General features: G+C 40.1%; 1 protein-coding gene across 3 annotated transcripts in view; it reads left to right on the top strand.

Moving 5' to 3' along the window:
• The window catches only part of TNC (tenascin C), a 123,416-nt gene that overhangs the window by 38,189 nt on the left and 60,411 nt on the right, over positions 1-24,816 (top strand). Inside the window, exon 3 of one of the 3 annotated variants that reach the window (XM_074608692.1) lies at positions 8,567-8,664. The exons of 1 other annotated variant lie outside the window; for it this stretch is intronic. The gene's annotated coding sequence lies outside the window, so the exon portion shown is untranslated. Of the gene's footprint in view, positions 1-8,566; positions 8,665-11,235; positions 11,396-24,816 lie in introns of those variants that run through there. One more of the 3 variants, XM_074608691.1, reaches the window with a different exon arrangement.

Raw genomic sequence — 24,816 nt, 5'->3', positions numbered from 1 at the left:
CTGAACAAGCCCCATGAGGAAAGAGATGAATTTTTCACACCTGTTTTTCCAAATTTAATAATAATAAAAAATACCATGCAAGCTCAAGAAGGCAACATTCCAGTAACATTTTGCTTTTACTGACTGAAATTTCCCGTAAGATGGGCCTCTGGCTATAGAATGGAAAATCTGTCCTCACTCGCTTCCCCCTCAGTCCTGGACAGACGTATAGAGTCTGGTTGCTTTTTTATTCTTGCCAGGGCTGCTGCAGTAGCTCTCTGCTTGTTAGTCCCGGGTGCCATGAAGTCAGAGCCACGAGTCTCCCCGTCGCAGTAGGCGGTGGGGGTTGGTAGTTTGTTCCAGGGGACGTTCCTAAGCCCTGTGTCACTTCATTACGCAGCAAATTGGGAACAGACACTAGTAATGCAGACAGCAAGGGAAGAAAAAAGAAAAGAAAAAGGGGAGTCGTAATACTATCAGAGAAATATGTGTAAAGTCCATAAGTGCTTCTGCACCTTGGCCAAATGCCAAGTTGAAATCCAAGATGGTTGATGTGCTGAATTCTGAGTTTCCCACCACAATGCTCCTCTTCTATGTTTTATATTTATTTAGCAACAGATAGCGAGATACAAACTTTACTGTGTAGCAGTTACCATGTTGAGGTTGTGGAAAACTACAGCAGGACATGGGCTGAATTTGGCTATAATTGACTGGAATTCATGACATGGAGTATCTTTTGTTGGCTTTACAAAATGGAATCACTTCCTAACTGTAATGAGCAATCTTGGACATGATCGTTTTGGGATACTAAAGTACTGGCTGCAACACCAGTACTTCTAATCCTCATTGCATAATGGTGTCTGTAAAAAGCTTTTAAAGAAGAAATAAAATATTTGGAATTTGATACCTATATAGGTTCTGAGTCTGCTCTCTGTTCTCCAGGCATCAGCTTTAGAATTCAGCCTTGTGGGAGGTACTGCCTTAGCCAGAATAAATGCAGTTTAAAATAACAGTAGAAAAAACTCTCATAATGCAAATGTTTGCCCTAAAAATCACTTTAGATGAGAGAAATCTAACTGCACTCTAAAAAAATAAGGGCTGTTCTGGAGATAACAGATTAAAGCAGAGATGTACAGCAGGAACTCTTTTTTTTTTTTCTTTTTTTTTTTTTCTTTCCTTGGTTAGATCCTCATTTTAGTTGTGTCCTTCTGTGTCCTTCATTTTAGACAGCGACTGCCATTTGTTTAGGATAAACAAAAAGTTTAATTTACCCCCGTACACAGCAACAAGACTTTTCTGCTCTATCTTGATTTTTTTTGAAAACATAGATACTATTAAATTATTGATACTGATAGTGCAAAAAAAGAAATGTCTGTTCTTTTGTGAACTGAACTTCTGCATTCAATTAACTTCAATTTCGTAAATGAAGTTTTAGAGGAGTATTTGCCCCAATACCGTCATACAGTTTGCACTCCAAAAGTATGGGGATTAAAGAATTGTATTCAGAATCAAAGCAGCATATGTGATTTCTATTGCGGTGCTGTCATATAAATAGGTTGCAATCAACCTTATTTCACTGTGAAATGATTTGGATTATTTTTGTTGTGGGAGATGTGCCTTGTTTGCTAGCTCTGAAAAGGAGATAATCTTAAATCTGAGCTAAGAAGGATGGTTACGAGCAAGAGAGGTTTAAACTGAATTTGCTGTTCTGTGTTGATGTTAAGAGAGCTACAAACTTAAGAGGAATTAATGGGGTGCTCCTGGGTTTTAGAGAATGCAGGAAAGGCACTTCGCATAAGGAGCAGTCAGTTATGCATTATCCTGTCTTGCTCCAGCATAACTTTTGCTTCTGCTGTGTTATCTGATGGACTCTAGGCTCAGTCTAGGGTGGACTACGCTGCCCTGTTAAAGATGCGAAGAATGGGGAAATAAGAAAGGATTGGTCAGGGCTCAATTACAAACTTGCATTTTTTTTTTTTCGTTAAATTCATGACAGATGCTTCTGACACTCACTCACTTTTTTTTTTTTTGGCTCAAAATTATTGCTAGACCTGGATTTCTAAAGATACAGAAGCAATGTAAGAAGTGAGCTAACCCATTTGAAGAAGTCTGGGATTACAGCTGTGTTTAATAAAATCTGAGTTAGCTATAGAGAATGTAAGTAAGCTAAATCCCATCTGCTTTGAGGTTTCCCTTTGGTCCCAGAAGAAGCCAAATGCAGGATATGAGGAGAGGTGTATGGGCTCCTACCGGAAATGCTGGGAAAAAGGCAAGGAAAAAAGGCCTCCCTCTGCTCCTTTGGTCTGCTTTTATGATGTGACCTCACTAGTGACACGGTGCAGTGTGTCGAGCAATACACAAGGAGAGAGCAGCAAGAGCTTGCGTTTCCCCCTCATTGCCAAATAAATGGGATAAGAGCTCTGCGAAGAGCCAGCATCACCTCTCCCTTTTCCCATCGCTTTGCTGTGTCCATAGATATCTTGGATAAAATGGGCAGCACCAGGAACTGGGCTGGCGGGACTATGCTCCTGTCTCTTCATGCCTGGGTGCAAACTGGAGATGAACAGCTAGATCAGGCAGGACATCTCTGAGGATTTTTAGGATTGATGTGGGATTAATCATACAGCTGGTCCTTGCCGGTCTTTGACAACTTGGATATGATATCCTACATGGTCAGGAGGCAATTCTGAGGGGGGAAAAAAAATAAAAGAGGAGAAGGAGACATTAATTAGCACTTTTCACTAAAAATCAGCAAGATTGGAACTGGAGAGTCAAGTGGAAATTCTCACAAGTCTGCTTTCCTTGGCTATGTTTCTTGTTATATTATCAAGAAATGAGACAATAATTAGGTAAACGTAGCTGTAAAAACCTCTTTGTTAGTACTCAGGAAAGCCAGAATTGTATTTCAAGGATATGCATCTATTGTATTTACAAGCCCCCCCACCTCTGCTCCTGGGATACTGCTCTTGAACCCGGGGTTCAAAATCCAGAGTTCGTTCCAGTCTGCTGTCTGGGCTATGTCTCTACTATTTCAGTGAACCTTTCACCTCTTCAGCTGATTGCAGAGGCTGAGAATTACAAAGCAAATGATCGCTTCTCCATCAGCCAGATTCCTGGCCTTCTCTAATGACTTCATCTGCTGCTCATCCCTAAAAGCCAGATGCAGAGGTTAAATATCCCTATTTACTAATCTGTGATCATGATGTATTAGTTTAAACCAATTTTAGGGTATGCTTTGAAGACTAGAGACATAACTATCTAAGGCCTGCACAAACAGGTAGTTTTTAGCTGTTTTGGGACGCTTACTGTTCACTTGAGATTTCTGGACAGACAGCTTTTCTCCAATGTTTGGGGGAGATTTTTTTTTTGATTCAAAGGTCAGACAAACAGGTCTCTTCCTCTCTTACTGGGGTGCTTTGAATAGAAATGTTTTTTTCCCCCCTCTCTTTTATGTCAGCGGATCAGGACTGCCTTTGTAAAAGCCAGTCAAACTGTGCAAGATGGACACAGTGTGTCTGCTTATCCTCAGGTGGGTCTTTTATGGATGTTACTGACAGACCATTGATTGGAATACCTATCATCAATATTTATTTGTCTATATACCTGCTTACCTTCGCTCACAGGAATGCCAATGGTGATATGCATGATACGATGTTTATGAATGTGGCTAAATATCAGCTTTTATTTCATTTCCAGAGAGTATATAATCGAAGGTCCTTCTGCCACATTTTTCTACAGAGTCTTTCTGTGTTGGGGTTTTGCTTTAGGATTAAGACAGCTGTTGTGACCGGCTTTCTACTTTAAAGGCTGGACATGGTTATCTTGACAGGCAGTGGGTCTTGTCTCTCCAGTTAGCAAAAATTAATCACTGCATGGTGATTATCAAACCCACCGCCTTCAACTCCATGGATCCAAATTCTTGTAAAGTTTTTCTTTTTGTTATGTTGCGGGGGGTTGCATGTGTACATTTGTTGTGGGTTACCTGTTAAATAGCTAACCAGACCAGGTACAGCTTTTAGACTAATTGACAGCATTGCCTTAGGCGCGAGCGACTTAAACTGAGCTGTAACCTTTTTTTCTTAGAAAAGAATTTTTCACTGTTTTCCTCAGAATAGAGGACTTTGTCCTAAGGCAGGAATTATAACAGAACCAGAGTGTTGCGTATTTGGGTATGGATAACTGAAAAATGTCAAATCTGTCATGTAGGCTTCTGGCTGGGTATTAGAAAGTTCTGAACCTTGTCTTAGATTTCTTATTCTGCTACTGACATCGTGTTTAATTTTGGTGTAGTTCCCTCAAAAAAAAGTGCTATACTCTTTGTCAAGCTTGTTTTACTAAACAGTATTAGTTATGGTGTAGCTTATTTTGCCCTAGGGAAAGACTATTATTACCTTTAAGGTCCCATCTCATTCTTTTTTGTGTAAGCGTTTGACATTTTTGGATGAAATGTGCAGTTGAGACTAAATATTGCTTAAACTCATGAAACCATTTCTCTTTGATTTACAGCACAGCATGGCTCACAGTAATTAGAATAATTTAAAGACGTAGTTAGCTACCAGAGGAGCTTCGTGTTAAATCTTCCTTCTCCCATTTCCGAAGAAAGTAGATTTTATATTTAGTAGCAGCAAACAAAGGTATGTCTATGTGACAGGTGTATATTTTTCCAGAGGAGTAGTCTCCTGGCTAGCTGAGTGGTCCATTTCTGGTGACCAGTTGGCATGTCTCTTAGTGACTGAACACATTTTGTGGGAGCAACATCTCACTTGGGGCATTGCTTCTTTCAGGCACCTTTTACTGCAGGGCCCTTCAGGGCCATCACTTAGTCCAGGAGGGCATCAAAGATTATGGAGTGTCCGCAGGTTTTTTTTTGGTGCGGTGTGGAGGATGTGTGTGGGAGGTGTTAATGTGGCATAAATGAGGATATTTGGGTAGCTTGATGCCACCATGCAGCAGTGCCATCAAATCAAGCCGTCAAATTCCTACTGAAAATTAAGACAGATTCTTATTAAACAAACCGTACTTGAGATACCAAGATAGAAATGAAGGGAACATTGCTGTCACTCTGTGGAGAGCTGCATTCTTCAAGTACCGTGTTCATTAGATGTCCCCGTCTCTATTTAAGGAAGTGCTTATGTAGCGCAATCCTGTGGGTGATGTAGGCTACCTTCCTGCCAGGCCAACCCCCTTGTGATGATAGTTGGGTGAAATTGAATCGTGTTTTCTAACAAAAGGGTGCTTAGGTGTGCTCACACCTGTTTGTGCCGTAAAACTATTCAGTCTTTATCAGCATTAGGAATCCTCATCACTGAAGGGCATGTACAGATAATGGCTATCGTTATGTTTAAACATGTTTCATATAGAATGGATGAGCATTACGGACTTCTGCTTTGCTTTTTTTGTTCTTAAGCTTCAGTAGGGAAACTGTTCCTGCAAGGCATTTAAGGATGTGTTTAATGTGATTAGCTCTAATTTTGACATCAGTGATCTTAAAAACATGGTTACAGTAAAGTGCACACTGTGCTTCAGTATTTTTTTGAACTCAAGCACTTAGAGGATACAAATTGGTGTGGCATGGTGTAAAACCTTTACAGCAGTTGGGTTACTTTCCCTGGGCCATCTATGTTTTAAGCACTTATGAGTAATGCCAACGTGCTGATAAAAGCTTTATGCCATCCCACATAGTGAGCTTCACTTTCTCACTCAGTCCTCAGCAATTCAGTATAGTCATCCTCGTCACTCTTCCTACCCTGATACGTAGTGAAAGCCATATGTTGTCTCATAAACTTCTAATAAAGTCTATTGCAAATATAATAAAAGGCAAAGATATTTATAAACATTAGAAGTCACTCTGTGTTACGGATCCTGACACCAGCAGTTTGGATTTAAAATATTTATGTATTGGCATAGATATTATTGTCTATTTAGTCTTTCTTTTTTTTTTTTAAGTGAAGCTTTTATTTTTCTTGAGTGAGTTTTGCATAGTGCTATCTAGATTATCTTTGTAAATGTTTGTGACCTCACTAACAAAAAAAATCTTCTCTGGTGTATGTTATCAGTGTGTTGGTGTGTGCCCTGCAAAGGACATCTGTTTCATAGGTCAGGGAAAGAGATGACCAAGGTCATCTTTTCAGGGCACGGCAGACCTTGCATTAGCACCCAAGTCATCTGGCTACACTCTCATGTATCCCTTAACAGGCACGTACCTTCTTTTCACTGATGTGATAAGACAGTTTGAAATAACTTTATTAAACACCAACATTTGCTCAATTACCTCTTGTTTGTGATTAAGGTTGTGGTCTTTCCAGCTCCTGCAAATACTGCCAAGGCATACTTAGCTCTTAAAAGAACAGTTGAAGAAAGGCTAAATGGCTATCTGTCACAACAGTCTTCCTGTGTACAGAGAGTACACCAGCCCAGTGGGTCTGCTCTCAGACACCTGCTTCCTATTTCTTCATTTAGGGATTGAAAGCAACCCTTGGGAAATGTCCTGATAATGATAAATTCAAATAATAGAGGAAATTGCCGTTTGCTTTTTGGAGATCATCTCTTAAAAATTCCAAAATTGACAAGTATGTTTTTGTAATTTAGCGTTTGGTGTGATATTTAATATTTTAATTGACATTACGGGGCCTCAACTTTACTTTCTTTACATGTGCGGTTGATTCCACTGAAGTTCTCAGTGGTGCTGATCTGTGCAGCAATTGCAAACTTGTACCTTTGGCTTCTGCATTTGTATGTTTAGGTGAGACTCCCCCTGGGTTAAGAATGAGCTGCTGCATTCTCTGATGCTAGAACATTGGACACTTTTCCTGCATTTTAAACATGGGTTGCAATTATCAGGATCGATCCAACCTCCAAGTAATGTTTTCTTCAGCATGATTGAACGTGGTCATACCAGTGTTCATAACATTTGGGAAAGAATGGCCGATGTATAACTGTATAAATTAGTGTTCTCATCTAAATATAAGCACTGAACAAGTAACAAAAATTCTGTAGCGCTCAAAAGCCCTCATTCTGTTTGAGAGTAATCACATCAGGGATGTTAGTGTAGAGGCAACATGAATTGCTGCAAATAGCTGATACTTAAAGCAATAGTTTAGATATTTTCTGGGGAAGTAAGATGAAGCGCCTTCTTGTATATTGGTGTTGAGTGATTCTAAATAACAAATGCTCTCACAGAAATCAAAGTCTGTTTGCAAATGATTGTCAAGTAAGAAGCAGTGAATGCATTGGGGTGATGGTTTCCTGCAAATTAGTAGGAAATAAATTGAAAAGCAGCAGATAAGGTGGTAGCCCAAGAGCCAAAGTTTGAGCAAGATTGCAAGAATAGTACTCAATGTGACCGAGAGTTAACTGAGCTGTATTTGGCTACAGTCATAAAGAAATCAAGGTAGTGCAGATGTAAAGACAAAAGTACTGTGAGCTTGATTCTGTACCAGTGAAATCTTGTGAATATGGTCTCAAAAGACGGAAAATATAGGGGAAAGGATATTCAGTGAAGAAGTATCAAAATGTCTCTAGAAATTACTTGACCTAAAAGAATCAGTTGGAAGAATGGAGCATCTTTAAAGTCACATCCCCATAAGCATCAAACCTGTGATATTATAGTCTCTCTTTAAATCGTGTTTTTTCTCATCTTCCTCTTAACGTTAAATAAGATAAGCTGTCTTCAGCAGGGTGCATTTAGTTGTGACTAAATTGGTACTGTTTCTCAAGCTGACGGCTTGGCTGTCTCCATGCTGTGCTCTTGGGTGCTGCTTTTGAGCATTGTCCTACTCTAACATTAGTTTTCTATGAGAAATACGCGTCCTTCCAGCCACAGGCACTCCTGGCTCCTAAAATCGTTCAAATCAAGTATGTGTTTCCCTGCCCCAAAGCAATATCATCTGGCCATTTATGTTTTGTAAGTTATATTCTGGTGGCTCACTGAATTCCCATCTGCACATTCCTGAAATCAGCAGCGCTATGTGCATGGCAGAAGACTCCTCAGGCTACGCTAACGGTAGCGTTAATTCCCCCTGTGTTCATGGCTTCTCATTCAGGGCAGCTTTAGCTCTCTCAAATATGCTGCTAAAAAGCAGATTATTCCTAGGACTGGGTGAATCAACACAGGCATTATGTTGGAACTATGTCTAATTGCCTATGCCTATGTTGTAACAATTTTTCTCAAGGTAATAATAAGAGCATATTTTTTGCAATTCACCAATATTTAAAAAAAAAAGTTGGTCTTTTGTATGCTTTCATAAATTCAAGATATTTCTCGATTTGTCTGTCTGTTATGATCTTCTGTATATGTTTGAATTTCATCTCTAATATGAGCTTTTAAGCGCAGAAAAACACGGCAGTAAACTCGAGAGTATGATGTTCAGTGTTCATTTAATTTCTCCCTGTTCCTTTCATTTAAAAAAATCAATTGCTATCAACGTTTATCTAATGAAAGAGGATACCACGGGGCACAGAATGTAGTTTGTCCTGCTTGTTGAGAGATCACAACCTGAAGCTATCTTTCTGATTAAAATACGTTTTCCCTGTTCCTTCATGTTACCATTTGCTTCTGACTCAGTGTATCTTTCCATGTTTGCAACAGAGGATGATTAAGGATGGGTGAGCCCAAAAAGATAAAACAAGAACAGGCCTGAACTCTCACCTGAAGCTCATCTCATATGGCATATTTTTTGAAGTCAGGTAAGTGGGTGGAGAATTATTGGAGAAAAATTTAGATAAATTTTGATTCAGCTGTTGGCGGAAAGCTAGTTGTTAGCAAATGCTCCAAAAACAAATCCCGCAAGTTGCTTTCCACAGTTTATGCGCAAGCTTTAACTATCTTGTTTAGACTTTTGGTGTAGATAAAGGACTGTTGAAGTAAGGACAGCAAATGGTTCATTGTATGGGGAACCATCTTTTACTAAGTCCCCATCAGATTTTGTTGGAAAAATTGTGTTACAACTCACACTTCAGTTTTTGGACTTGAATGCACCTTTTAATTGAATTTCATGGGACTGTGTAATTGGGGCACAGCTAATGTAGGCGGGTACCAGGACTATCATGAGAATATTGAGAAGAATTTCACACAAAAATTGGACACTTGCTAGTAGCTATATGCAGTAACCCCATTAATCCCATTGCTCTGACGTTGGTGGTGATGTCCAGAACAAGATTTACTTTTAAGAAATCAAAGAGGGTCTGATGCCTTTACCAGGAATTAGTCAACATTTCTGACCCTCTGTCCAACAGACTCTTGTTTCTTCTCTTAGGGAACGACTGCTATGAAACACAGCATGTCAGAAAATTAACACAGGAATTGGAAATGGGTGTTCACAAATGGCTTGTGCAGATGCATCACTGATTTTACTGAACTTTTGATCTCAGTGTTTTTTCTGGAATTTGTTGGACAAGCGGCATGTGTTGGAAAAATAATTTGTAAAAACCATGAGGTTTTTTTGAGGGGGTTTGTTTGGGTTTTTTTGCTTGTTTTTTCATCAGCATCCATTTGGAAATGACTGAAATTTGTGCCACGTGCCGAGGAAGGGAGCTTGCCGTGAGCTCAGCGATATTATTAGACATAAGAGAATACAGACATCGGGTGAATGTTATGTATGAAAGCCACAGCGAAGAAAATTTGAAGTAGTTCAGTGAGCAAAAGAACTCTACTTTTTATGGTCTCCAAAAATAATGATTCTGAAATGGTGATTCAGAATGCCAGGGTCATGAATTCTCCCATCCTTTCCTACATGTGTAGGATGGGCCAAATCTTCCTGGCAGCGCTGTGCTTGTGAAGCAGCAAAAAGGAAAAAATCCTGAAGGTGATATGTGAGTCCACAGAGCCTGGGAAAGGCCAGCTGGGAGGAGATACATTCAGAAAGAAACATGATCAGAAAGGCGTAGGCAATCAATTTTTATCCTTATGAGTTTCCTTGCTCCTGAGTAGGACCCCACTACTTTCGTGCTGGGCTGTCCTGTAGCCTCTTGAAATCAGTGAGTAGTGTTTTGTGTTTTCATTGTCTTGAGGTGTTTGGATAAGTCCTTGCTTTCTAAATCATCACACAGAAGAGTGATTTCATCCTTTATGCTGGAAGATAGACCTGAAAGTTAAAGATTAATCTTCCTCTCTCTCCCTGTGCCTTCACCCCCCCACTTACCGCCCCCCCCCCCCCCCAAAAAAAAAACAAAAAAACCCAAACAAAAGCCAAACCAGCAGTGGGCTTGGGGAGTTGGGGGGCAAGGGAGAGGCAGATTTTTAGTAATCCTTTAACTGTGATCTTTACTTTTTGCCACAAGCCTGAGGTTCAAGGGTAGTCAGGGATAGCAAACACCCCTGGAAAGGTCCCAGATGAGCGCGCTGTGTGTTACTGATAGCTCCGGGATGGGAAGCAGAGAGAATGGAATGACTGAGAAACCATAAGCCTCGCAAAAGTGGCTGGATTATCTTTACACACGCACACACACAGAGCCACATAATCTCTTTTTATCAGATCTGAGAAGAAAGGGGATCCCTCCTGTGTCATTCTCTCTAAGCTTTTATCTCTCTCTTTCTTTTATTTTTTTTTTTTTAAATTTCTTTTAATAAAGAATCAGGCTAGGACTCTGCTCACTGGACTTTTCTCTTGATTTCCCCACTCTTCTCCCTGCGGCTCTTGAGAGAGCAGAAGGAGTGCAAAAGGACACAAAGGAGATCACCAGCTTGAAAATATTGGGGATTTGCCAGGTCCTCAGCTTGTGTAAATTTGAATTTTTTAGTTGATTCCAGTGGAGTGGGGTCAATTTATGCCAGATGCACATTAGACCCATTAAATTCTGTAGGATTTTCTGGAATTGCAATCCTGCCTGTTATTCCTCTGATTTTATTTAAGTTTGCTACTCTTTCGCAATGTTAAAATAATGGGGGTGAGGGGATTAAAAATCCTGATAATGAACTCTGCTGATGCTGTAAGGAAAATATTCTGCTTTCTGAGTCATTTGCCCTGAGCTGACTTTCTTTTTTAATGGTTCAGGGGTTTCCTTCTTTAGCCATAAATTGCATGCAAATTCTTTTTTTGTGCGTGTGCCTGTGTATGACAGTGTGTGTATGTGAGTGTGTGTGTGTGTCTTTCAGAAGCTAAGCCAAAGAGAGAGGCTGTTCCTTTAAAGCAAAACTGAAAAAAATGCCTTCAGGCGTCCTATTACAGTGGAATGAGCCAAGGATCAGGATTTGCAGCTCAGCTATATAAACCCAGCAGAATCTGGCTGATCTGACCAGTTTGCCTTACTGTCAAACGCTTCTGTCTTTCACACACTCACACGCAAAACCAGACAACGCAACTTCTCTGAGTTTTGACAGGACGGCAACAAAGTCAGAAGCCGATAGCTGACTTTAACATCATATTTATTTCATGGAGACTGCTCACAGCGGGATCTAATCTCTGTCAGAGTCTGTAAGGTAAGTCTGCTTCCTTCCTGAATTAAAAAATCAGGAGCTCTTCTCCCACACAAGTTTGCAGTGACACGGTGTTCTGGCATGACCCCCATAGTTTCGACTATCAGTCTGGAATCGTCAGGGATCTTACTAGGGAATACTTTTGGATTGGAGCATGCCTGTCTTTAGTTTGTCTTTATTGTCCAGTGTAATAATAATGTAAGGAATATCTCAGTGACATCAATCTGATAAAAGGAATGAATGAAGGATGAGTTAGTTGAGTGCTGGACATGTACAGAAATATAGACAGAAACCTAATTGATAGGAAGGGTAGAAAATCAGATTTGGGATTTCCTCTTGGCTACTGAAGCAATATAAACGTGTCCCCCATGCTCACCTCGTGTATCAGACTAAATCCACTTGCAGTTCTTAAGCCTCCCATGTAACTCCTATTCCTATACTATTGTGTATGACTTGAGAAGAGTCAGGCCCTTTTCTTTTTTAATTTGCTGTCTGCACACTTATTTGCACTGAAGCCTTTGTCACCTTTCTCCCCGCCCCCTCTGGGTTCCAGTTTCTTTTAAAAGTATGGTAACAGTAGCCTGCAGTGGGGGGCAAAAGACAAAGGAAGATTCAACTGGTATCTTATTACCAGTACTGAAATGGGTGGGTTCTGGGGAGTGGGAGGGTGAAATTCTCCATCATCATGGAAAAATGGAGACACTTGTTTTACAGTGTGTCTGAACGATTTGCTCCCTTGTGCACTGAGATTTTCTGCATGACTGTGTTTGCGCTTACCATTTAGGCTCAAATTGGCTTAAAATAGAGAAGCAGGCTGGGGGAACATGAGCACACTTAGCTTCATTTAGGAGTTAAGCCCACTTACTCAAAACTTTGCGGCACATCACCTTTGTAGAGTTTTCCCTGCCTGATTTGCTCTCTGGCTACTAGGAGAGTTGGGAGAGTAGGAGAGTTTTTGGCAGTTATTCTAAACTTCTGAAAAATTTGTATCGTACTATGCAGGAGAAAGATATGCTTATATTGAAATGACAGTGATGTGTCCTCTTGCACAGTACAGACAGTATAAAATTAAAAAGCATAATAAATGTATTTATCAAATTTTTCTTCATGAAAAAATAGAAACAAATGAAGTGCATGTGATTCTATGGACTGGGTAAAAGCGTTACTGTCAAGCTGTTGTGTTCGGGTTTTTTCTCCCATTTTTTTTTAAATCATATTAAATAATGGGAATTTATATTATATGCTTTCTGATTAACGTTATGTGTGGGTTTTTTTTTTTTATTATGCTGGGGTTGTGCATTTGCTTTTTAATGCTGTGAAATCTTAGGGGTGTTGTAGTCCAAGAATGAGCTGGACAGTGGAGGCTAGAATTCCTTTGAATTCTAGGAAGACTTGCAGAAGAGTGTTATGGTGTCTTTTGGGGTTTTTTGTACTGCTCTTGGGAACTCATGAGCAAATGTTTGCTCCAATAAAATTATTTAGCCAAAAGAAGAGAACCGGTTCTCCAGTTCACCTTTCCTGGCTGTGAATTTTGAAAGTCCTTGGAGGAGTTACCAGGGTGTTCCTAGTGCATGCCCTTTGCAGCTGCTCCATCTCCACACCTCTGCTCAGGAGAGGATGCGCAGCCGAACTGAGCTGGGCAGTTAGCAGCTGAACAAGGGCCGAGTGAGAGGGATGCTGTACGGGGCACTGCTTGCCCCCACTGCCACTGGCCCTATCACAGTCACTATCCTCAGCAAATCGCTATTCGTTTCCCATATTTTTTGCTCATTAATTTTATCATCTGGCTTCTTTCAGCCCAGGGAAAATTCTTTGCAAGTTCCAGTCCTTAATCCTATAACTACAGTTACTTTATCAGTGTTTCCAAAGCTGCAGAAGAGCCAAAAGATCTGCTGAAAAGTGTACAGCCTGCAGATTAGAATCTCATGTCTCATTTGGAGAGAAAGCTGATGTTCTGCTGAGGAAATCTCATCCAGGTACATAATGTGGTGATAGGCATACGAAAAGGGAACCAACCAGATCCAATTCTCCCATGGAAATAATGTTGCTTAAGGATGATAGAACTTACTGGGAATATCCTTAAACTCAGGCTAAAAATCATGACTAACTGTGTTAGCTGGAGACTTTTTGTTAATGGAAATCTATTTTTGGGGTTTTTTTTTTTTTTTTTTCATTTTATCCCAGCTACTTAAGACTGGATCACTTATCAGTATTCAGTTAACTATCATGTTGCTAGAACAGCGTTTCTAAAGGTGTTTGAAGTTCAGTTCAGATGCCTTATATTTCATATTACTGCTTTTTATAAAATATCTAAAAAAAGCCAAAGATTATTCATGTATGGAGATGTTCTGACTTGCTGTAAAGAGACTGTCAAAGTTTGTTCTTGAGTATTGTTTCACTTTTTGATAAGAAAATGAGTTTAGATGACAGAGTCTGTGCTTCTCGGGACTTTTTCATCCTTCTCAAGAGTGAAACAGAACTGAGAAGCAAGTGAGCATTTGAAACAGGGATGTTGCTTTGGAGCCGGAGCTTTAACCCTTTCATCTCCTCTGGTAAAACCATTTGAAATACTAGACCTGCTTGTGCAGTTCTCTGCCATTATCCTCATACAACACAACAGTTCATCTGTTCATTTGGCTTTGTAGGGTGTGTTCAGAGGTTTGAGTGGTGCTAAATGGCAATGAAATGTACTGGATTGTATAATAGTTGTCTGGTCTAAATGGATGTCCCTTATTGGCAAATCTGTAAGGGAGAAACAGTGTTCACTCAGTTGACGGTTTCCGTTGGTGAGCCCTGGTATCTGTCAAGGTTGAATATTGCACTTGGAAGGAAGTGTAAATGCAGAGGGTGGTGTCTGCTTCATTATCAGCTACATATTTGCCTGTCCTACCAGTGTGACATATATCGAAACATGAGAAATTCAGAGTGGTTAAAAATTACTCTAATTTGAAGCCTGTGACTTGCTATGTTCGTCGTTGGACGTGTGCCATCACAGCCTGCTAAGCTGAAGGGCCATTGACAGTTTTAAGGTCCAGTGTCTCATAAAGTTCTAGGCTTAGAAATGGATGATTTATACCACTGGAAAGTTAGAAATCTCAGCTTTCCAAGAATAAAAAAGCTTTTGTTTTCAAATTGTGGCAGTTTGAGATAATGGGCTTTAAAATTGTGCTCTGATTTACCAACGTGCACTTTCTTAGACTTAACTTCTGGTGTGAATATAGCAAACCCGTCTCAAAGACTGATCTGTTATCAAAACCAGCGATTATAAACTACAGAAGTCTGAAATTACTGTAAAATGTAATAATAGCTACCCACAGTAGTTTTAAGGTAGTTGCTGTTGTAATATTGCAGAAAAATCATTGTTACCAAAGTAGGAAATTGAGGAAGACAGCAGAGTGAATTAAGTTAATGAGTAAATATTTTGTCATCACCCAGGCTCAGAAATAAGCAAAAATAGCGCAAGCAATTGTAGGACTAGTAACTACTAAGTTCTGGACAGGAAACATCATAACTTGAGCTCAAGAGTTGAAAAATAAGGGATGTGTACAGATCACTTATGATTTTATAAGACGTAATTTAATTCATTAAACTGCCTGATATCAAAGTGGACTTGCTGTCCATGCCTTCTATTGGTTTTGTGTAGGAGTTTATTAGAAGTTGATGATGTTGCTACTATTGTTACAGCATTTTATAGCCTCCTTGTATTAGAAAGAGTGAATAGACATAATAAGTGATGCTCTCTGCCACAAATTACTTATAGTTGCTATTATTAGCTGTTCAGAAAAGTTCTTTGTGTAGTGAAGAGAAAAGAGAAGGAAGAAGGCAGTTCTTTGAGGAATGGGACTACCGGAAAGAAGGAAAATGAACGACCCCGAGAGACAATCTTGAGCCGTCTCAGTTTCCATCGAGCTCTGGGGTTCATACAAGTGTGAAACTTCCCCTAACTCAGTGCTTACTGTCCACTCATGCATTCGACCCTCTGTCCAATCTGAGCTGAAGGTAAATGCCTTCCACATGTGGGAAAAGTTAAAACCCGGGCATTCTTCCAGCTAGTCAAATCTTTCAATGTATGATGTAACTAAACTGTGCGGAATGGGCAGACTGGGGAGGAGTCGTCAGAGTGGGATTCTGCCTGACAAGAGATGTCTCTTGATCCAGCAGAAAGTGTTCAGGCATTGAAAGAAGGAATATAATAGGGATCCTTCTACTAACAGCACAAAGTTGAATTACTTCGTGTCTCTTTTTAACATTTCACTGGAATGATATACGTGCCTTTATTAACTAGACGTGGTCTTAATGTAATATTTCACTGGATTTCTATATGCATCATTTCTCTCTCTCTCTCCTATATATTGCATATCCTGTCACTGACAAAACAACAACAAACAGCCCTATGGCTTCAGTGTAGACTTTAAAGAATACAAGTTAACGTACATTGTATCCCATAAAGTACCCCTCATAAACAAATGTGAGATTTTGCTGCTCAGGTTGTGGAGTCAATGAGAATAATTTTCCGTTTATGTTTTTGTTTGGCTTATGCATGAGTCAGTCAACAAAGATAAATTTATCCTGAGTTGATCTTGTTGCATGAAATTTCTCCAAATTCCCATCCTTAATTGTCGCTACTGTAGTTTCAATTAAACTAAGGGGGGATGTTGCCAAGTTTTCAGAACTTCCAACTAGAGAGTCCCTGTGTACGAACAGCCTGTGGCATTTTGTATTCTTTGGGTAGCGGAGAACAACGTTGCCAAGTTTGCATTCAGTCATCCATCACATATTAGCCTACTGGAGGTCCATTCTTCCCTAGCAATAGGGGAGCTCTGCTTCCTACTTAGAAAGATTACTCACACAGAAAGCTCTTTCCCCATAACCAGAACCGCACAGGGAAGAGAAAGGAAGCTTTCTTCAATTCATATAAGTGCTCGGTTTCCAAATTCTTGACAAAAATGATATTGTTTCATGCTTAGAAAACATATTCTTTTTAGTAATTGAGTAGAAATTACAGGGCGGTAGAACAGAAATCTTTAATACAGATTTTGAAACCACTTGCTTGAATCATAGGCACAACAGAGGTCTCTTGTAGTAGTCTGCCTCTTCCCCATGCCAGGCTGTAGCATTGACTATATGTGTATAGATATTGGCCAAGATACCCAAAGGAGTCTGAAACTGGGTGCCTGGTGAAATTCCAGTGTAATGATTTTGCTTCAACTAAGTACTTGAGTCAACGAAAGTCTGTGCTTTATCCCGACATGCACCGGAACATAAGCTCATAAACCTAAAATTACAAATGCTAATTTTCTTACTGGATCAGGATATTAACCATAATATTAATCTAAACTGTTTTGATTCTTCTTTAAATTTATGCTCTTTTACACCATTCTGGCAGCACAAAGCTAAAACAGATGTAAATATCTTCTTCGAAGTATACTTGAAAATTAAACTGTGAAATTGTTTCCCTGTGTGCCCATCAGAACTGGCTAAACAGTTATTTCCACCATTAAGAAACTCATGCTGGAAAAAGATTTTTAAAAAAAGATTTATTTCCAAGAAAGGAGTTCACTTTTCATTCCCAAGAAATTAAAAGGACTGGAAACAGGCAGATTTTTGTCAATTAGTTTTGGGCTTGTGTCAAAGACAGGATGCAGGGCTAGCAGGTGAGAGAGCCAACTGTGAGCTGAACGCTCTTGTGACTGTGGTTTTCTGCCTCTTTGGTTTGATGAAAAGCCTTTATTTGGACAGGAAAGGTTTGCTTTCAGTATGTCTTGTACACCTCAGTACAAGACCTTTGTGGTTATCTTCCTTCTTGGCCTGGCATGATCTCATTTTGTCAGAAGTCAGTTTGTTAGACTTTCAAAAGGAGCTCAGTGCCCACTGTGCACTGGTTCTTTGTTTTTACTGGTTCTTTTGGAAAGCCAGCCTCTTTCGGATATGCTGAATCCTCCTAAATAGTTTCTCTGTGCTATGTGACAAAGGGCTATGCCAAGAAAGATATAAAGGTAGCTTGTGATGTGTAGGCAATCCATGCCTCTTAGTGAGACACAGTGTAACACATATTTTTCCTTTACTTGTGGCTTGTACTTCCCTTCTGCTTTGCTTGTACTACAGTAATTCAAGTCTGACTCAATGAATGCTGCGCACTGTAGACTACAAGTCAAATGAGAACAGGATGCATATTAAGGGAAAGGTCTCAGATCATTTTTCTTATTGAAATATTTTGGCAATGTAAATAGTTTCCAGGAAAAATGCTGGCATTTCCCATGGTGAGCACTCCTTATGAATGTCCTATCTATTTTTCCAGTTTGGTGGCCAAGTGAAGTGTTTATAGGAGGATATACCATCTACAAGCCAGGGAATTTATATTTCCACTGCCAAGCGTTAATTATGATGTGGACTTATACACTTTACAGGTTAGCAAGTCAGTCACAGTGATCCAGCACTACAAATGCTGCAGATCCGGGTTTGATGGAAAGAATGCAGAGCCTACAGAGAGCACCATTCTCAAATGCATTAACATTATTTGTATTTTATTTGTCATTCTCAGGCTGTTATTTCATACACTATTTGCCTTAGTAGTAGTACACTGGGATATGACGGGGTTGCTGGCAGAAGCAAGGAAATATGGCTTACTACCAGCCAACCCTGTGTGCCTGGCCATGCTTTCCCCATCACTGGACGTGGTGCCCAGGCTCTTGCACCTTTGGGAACTCAGTGTCCCTGCCCCATCTGTGTTCTCAGAAGCCCTGTGCTTCTGACATTGTAATGCCATGTCGGTGCTGAGGAAGGTCATTTTGGACAGAGTTCATTTGGTTTGGTTGGCATCCCTCTAGATTTGTGCGTGATTACATTTCCACATTACTAATGGTCCCACTGGCACTATTCAAATGGGTGAAGTCTGATCCTGAACTAATACAGTGCTTTCCAGGTTGTGACCTGACTCTCTTTTGTACTATTTTTGTTGCTCAGAACATGTGCAGGAACTGTTAAACTATGTTTGTGTCTGTATATATATACATAAAACTCACACTTGAGTGTGAGTTACACAAAAAAGTGTAATTCCTGTAAATAGAAATATGCCTTATATATCCTATAATCCCGAATCCTAATATCCTATTAATGTGCCCTACTATGCTGACAAAAAGGGGGCCTTAGTGTAAATAAAATTTGAGTCTGTGGTGTCTAACTTTAGTGGTTTCACCTGGGGAGAGGGCTTTTTCTGCTAACATGAGCAATTATTTTTTCACTTTGATATGGGCTGCTGAATATGCCTGTAGTATACGTGATTGGCATTGTCTTAATTACATAGTAGAGAATTTTCTTTTTGCAGAGGGTGCCTTGGCCTGATCTGATTTGGTTTGTGCTCATGTAGGTCAGGAGTACTGCTCATGGAGTAACATGAGGATAAAACCAGCCTGACAGAGAGGAAATTAGAATCCACCGAGCATTTTTCATGCGTGGAGTGGCACTTCATTGTCCGCATTATGCCTTGTCCGCTTCACTTTGGCTTGCATTTCTGAGGGGATGGTTTTCTCCTATGCAGACTTCAGAGGCTGCCAGCCAAATTCTCATGTGACACAATTGCATTGATTTCACTGGCGATCTGTTGCTGGATAATTGAGTTCCACATCCCTTCTTTTATTCCACGTCTCAAATTGCTGTCAGCTAAGACTTTAGCACAGGCAGGTCTCAAGTCACTGTGGGCTAAGAGAACGAGGTCAGGGCATTGTTGGTGGAGGTCTCTCAAGTCTCCCATTAGTGTAACAGTGCCCAATTTGCTGACATTTGAAGCAGCAGCGCAGATTTTTGTCCGAGTTCAGTCACCATTGCAACTAATCACTTGCTCAGGGCTGTGTATATGGCTGTATTTTCCATTACATTACATAAGTGCTTCTGCTTTACATCAGAGCACTGAGAAACATCCTCAGACTGAACTTTTTAGCAAGTCTCCTCTATTTTCCAAATGCCTTGCATTCAGTTTGTTTCATATTTTGTGAAGCAAATTTATATATTTTTTTTTTTTGTCTTGCCAAGCCATGGTTGATTTCACTCCATCTTCACTCTTCATCATATATGTTGTTGTACCAAGTGTTTGCTACCCTACCCTAGCTTGCCAAAGATGCAAATTCTTGATGCTACCACATCTGACAGAACTAGGCCAAGCAGCTCTCCAGCCTGGGGGCGATTACTGGAAGTCCGATTTCAAGGAACTCCTCCTGTGGTCTCGCGAGTTAGAAAAATGTGCACATTCCTGCGCGTTTGAGCTGCCAGTACCAAGGACAGAGGAGCTCCGGCGGGGAGGAAAAGCCGCCCAAGTAAACTAATAATTGCTTTAAAAGTAAAGAATTGCCTGGAAAAGGGGTTACCTATATATTTCCCCAGCTTCTTTTAAGATGATGAACAAAGTCAGCTAATGACAGGAGGCAAGTAATAATATTTCTGGTTGCCAAGAGTATTACAGGCTTTTATGACTGAGTTCTGAGATGTTTTTAGAGATGTCGTTTTCTGCGCTTGAATAAGTATATGGTTAAATCAAAGTAAAATTACAAACTGCATGCAAATAACCACAATGAATTCCGAAAGTATAATCTGTAGCAATTCATACTAGTTAAACGCTTTTTGTTGTTCCAGACCAATATACACGTAAATTGTTTGTGCTCTTAGTTACAGCAAAGTCATTAAACCGGAAGAATTCCACAGCACTTGCCTCTGTACCTGACATTCTTTCAGCTAAATTCACTTTAAATATGGAAAAGCGTGATGCTGGGTGAACTGGGTAGAATTTTGTCTAACCTCTTCCTTCGGGCCTCCAGAAGAAATTTAGAAAACAGCTTCATCAGAGATGCTTTACAAAGCAATGTTGTCTCAGTGTGCTTAGCCTATTCCCTTGTACACCACCTGAGTATTTGTTTAATATGTCAACGGTTCATGGTTCCTTTAAATGCAAAGATCCCATTTTCTACTGCATAGTTTTCAGCAATATTTTTGGTAAATTTATTAATCTGCCATCTGCTTTTTATAGCACACCACCTATTTATTCACCTATTCATATTATATTTATCAAGAGTATTGATGATTTGGTTTTTACCTCTCGTTATCTGCAGAAAAGCTGATGTTTGATACCTCAGTTGTGAATTTTAGAGACAAATGAGACTGTCCAAGCTCTTATCTCCAGATTTGGCTGCTGCTTTGTTCTCAGAAACTCTGCTCAGTGTGAAAGGAGTGGGAAGAAAATGCAGAAGTCCTGAACTTCTGCTCTTCCCATCTCATCACAAAACCATCTAGGACTCTGTGAAACGGGCTTTGGAAAACCTATAGGTGGTTTTGAAAGAAACACTGTGGAGAAGGGTCTGTAAATGAAGCAGAGCTTTGTATGTGGAATGAGTGTAAGTTGCCGTGATTCATGCAAAAAAGCACACAAACCTCATAGTTTGAAACTGCATCAGCAAAGCCCTCGAAATAATTCAATGTGAAGTCTCGAGTGTCTACCCAGAAAAATAATGAGCTCCTGACAAAGTGTAACTTGGCAAAGAAACTTTCCAAAGACAAGTTTAGAAAACCATAGATCTTTTCCAGCTCTGTGTCTTTGCTATGAAGAGGAAAAAGCCAAGAGACCAAGTGAATGCTTTTGCTATTAGGAAAGGATTTATTAAAAGGTACAGTACATACTTAGGAGGCAATAGTGATTTCTGCTGTGAGATTATGAGCAAAAGTTGCTTTTTTTGTGAAAGGGTTTTTTTTATATTGGAAAAGGCACTGATCTAGCTGGTCTGTGGCAGCTCTGCTATGGACCTGGTTCCATTCCACATTTAACAGTACAGAGTTCTGCAGCACACGTCCTCAGAGACTAGTGGCTAAAACTCACTTCTGTGCTGTAAATGCAAATGGGGATTTCAGTGGGAAGCTAAGCAAAAAGAAGGTGTCATTACATCCCTTCTGCTTTCCATGGAGTTCTTCTGAGTTGACCCGTTTCTGCAGCTCTGCTTCTGTTTTTAGAACAGTGACAGTTTTTCTGAATCCATTGTCTTTGCTGTTCACATCACTGATGTGTCCTGCTGTTTCTAATCCAGTTTTTGTCTAGGCTGTATCTGCTAGTGCCTTTTTTCTTCCAGCTCTGTAAAGCTATAGTAAGAACAGAGATTGCTTTGCAAATGGGTGGAAAAAAAAGTATTTAGCAGACGCGTAGTCCTGTCTTTTCTGTTCTTTTTTTTTTTTTCCCCTCTCAAGTTTGTAGCAAATTGCTCTACTTGGCTGATTGCTGTGCACCCTGCCATGAGTCTGAATGCGGCTCAAAAGCACCCCACTGACCTGCTTGTTTTGTTTCTCTTTTCTGAGTTCCCATTTCCAGAAATTGATGTGCAAGTGTCCGAGCTCTTAACAAAAAACAAGCTCCAAGGACAGCCTGAATTCCCTGTTAACTTGTGCCTCATCTCAGTCACTGGGAGCTAGACCAGATGGGGTTGGTGCTGCTTCTCCTGAAGTTACCTCTTCTAATTCTGTTTCTCTTGTTTAGTTTATATGTAACACATTTGAATAATCTGCCCCATAAAATAACTAGTTTGTTTCTTGTGGCTCGTACAGAAATCCTGTGGTTTGAGCTGGATGTTAGTATTCTTCTTTACTTCCTGTCTGAAAGCGCGAATCCCTTCAGTTGTGTAACAGCAGAAGATGTTGCTACACAACGGTGGATACAGCTCATTGTGGAGGAACATTGTGCATACATGTGTGTATGAATGATTCCCCTGATTTCATAAAACGTCTGGAGACAGTTATAGATGAAAGGGCATTCTGTAGATATAAGATAATTAGCTGGATCTACGTATTTTGTCTCGGTTGCAGATTTTTCTCAGATTTTTCGGTGTGTTTCTCTGTGGGTTTTGTTAACCTTATCATTTATTTCCATGGATTCTTGGCACATCCTATGGCTTATGGCTTCAGAATAAGTCTTCAATTTTCTGTTGCTACCCTAGAATTTCAAGTGGTCATGTAATTATCTGCGTATTTGCTACCCATCTGTGGTCAGACATTCTTCAGTGCAAAAGACATTTCCCTATCTGTGATTCTTTTCTCCCTTATGTTGCCGGGGATAACACTCCAGTTCTTCGCTTTTTAGTTATGTATGTTCTGGCAATTTTATAGCACTCTTCAGGAAGATGTTTAATTATGGAAATGAGGATTTGACAGTACCTTTCTTGTGAGGTCCTTGTGCTACTTAATTCGCTGAGATGTACGTTCCCCCTGTGTGGTTTTACCAGTGGATAAACTGAGACACACCAGATGATTTATAAAATAATTTCAGTGCAGGATGCCTGAGTTTCAGTCCTCAGTTCTAACCACAAGACCACACTATTAATCCCAAGGTTGTGAGCACTTTCTGGAGTCTCTCCCGAGAGCACGTTTCTGTGGGAACTCCACACGTCCAGCCCTAACGAGCCTGCTCTATTTAGCTTCATTTCTCTCGTTACGGTTCAGAAGACTCAGAGATGGCAGACCCTTGGTTGGGAAGCTTTTGTCTCAACTGTTGATATAGTTTTTTCTGGGCCTGGGGAATCCGTTCAGTAGGAGACCTGTTCATTTCTCACTTTGCAATGATACTATAAGGCAGCAGTCTCTGCCTCACCATTCCATTGAACTGTAACTCCCAGATGGACATATTCTTTGGCTATATAAGCTTTTGAAACTATATATCAGTTCATCTCAAACTTTATTTCCATTTTGATTTTCGCATCAGTCAGCAGTAGACTCCCCAGTAAGTCCATCTGGGAGATTGTATTCCCGGTTTTCATAAAGGAGAGTCTCTACTCTCCATAAAGATCCATCTCCACAGCACCACAAACCAAGGCTCTCGGGTAGAGCAGAAGTGAGCTGTGTGCTCCCTTGCCGGCCGTTGTCTTCCACATTTCCCTGCAGGACAAATCTGGAAGATACTCGCTCCTCTTCTTACGCTGCCTGAGTAGCAGGACCCAAATCGCAGCAACATGCAAGGCACTGTTGTAAATGCCAGCTGAAATATATTTAAAAAAATGAATTAGTCCAAATGAACATTTGTTTGGCCTTTTCAGCTCAGCATTCAGAGATAATTCTCTTCACGTAATAATGGGAATAAACCTAATTTGTAAACAAAAAAAACCCCAAACCCTGTGCAGGGCTTTTTTTATAGATGCAGCATTTTAATTTGCTGGACTTTGTACCTCTGAGGCAGAAAAAAGCAGTACCATAAACCATGTGAGACGTTACTTCAGTCAGCGTACTGCAGCTTGCATTATTCCCTTGAACTCATTCAGTGGCATCCTTTTTACATGATCTTATCCTTATTTTGCCTCAAACAAAAACTGTATTTTTAAAAAAGTAGTACAGAGACATATTTTTAGCTGCTGTGAATCGCTGGAATGCCAGAGGTCAAATTCACCAGCTGGTCTAACATGCTTTGTAGGAAAAGAGAAGGTGGGGTTGGCTAATGCACCAGGACACTACAAGCAAATTAGAAAACTGAGAAATCTTAGTATCTCTCTCCGCTGCTCCCCCTCCCCAGCTCTTCTTTCTTCTCTTTTCCCAGTCTGTCAAGCTGTTTGCTTCACATCTTGAGCCAAGACGGTTTCCAGCCAAGCATGCTGGGGGGTGCGGGGGAAGTGTTATTGTTATATGTAGTTATGATACTTTTTTGTATAATAAGCAGAACTTGCCTTGCAAACAGAAGAATTGGTGTCCTCAAAGATGGTAAGAAACAGGAAGGTAATTGGACAATGAGTCAGCCATCAATAAAAAGCTGTTTGGCTCTTGGACCACTATTTTTGAAGTATTTTGCTATGTGAAAATTCAGTTTGATGTCTAATGATGTTTTAAAACGTACTGACGTGTCTTACCTTCCAGTGGGCACATCTCTACACTTTGAGGTGTAAATCAGCATAAGATTAATTCCCTTTCTCCTCCTGTCCTGGGGTGAAGGAGAGCATGAGCACTGTAGTTTCACCTTCGTGATGCTTTTTACTTAGTAATTGAGGCTGCTCTGTGTTTTGTTAGAAAAAGGAGGTTGAAGAAATGATTGAGGTCGTTATTCTTTCAAAAAGGCCATTTTGTTTAAAACAAGCTATAGCAGAACAATTGCTGGTTTCAAAGATTTCCTCAGAAAGGTTTTTCAGGGTAGGATGGAATTTTTTTTTTTGAGAAAGGGAACTCCTGAAATGCTGCTGACTATATTTTAGTTTTCTTCTTGCTGAGTTTTCAGAATTAAATGAAAAAATGTCACCTTTCACTGGCAAAATATGTTGTGAACAAACTTTCAAGCAATTGTACCTGTTGCTTTATCATCACTTGCTCACAGTTCTTTTATAGTACTCTTTTTATAGAGCCAACATTTACGCATCTGTTTGGTTTTTCTGACGTTCAGTTGGGAGGACAGGGAAATACTGAATGAAATAATGCAGAATAAT

The sequence above is a fragment of the Larus michahellis genome, chromosome 15, assembly GCF_964199755.1.
Source record: "Larus michahellis chromosome 15, bLarMic1.1, whole genome shotgun sequence".
Classification (NCBI taxonomy): domain Eukaryota; kingdom Metazoa; phylum Chordata; class Aves; order Charadriiformes; family Laridae; genus Larus; species Larus michahellis.
This window is presented reverse-complemented; position numbering and strand designations above follow the sequence as displayed.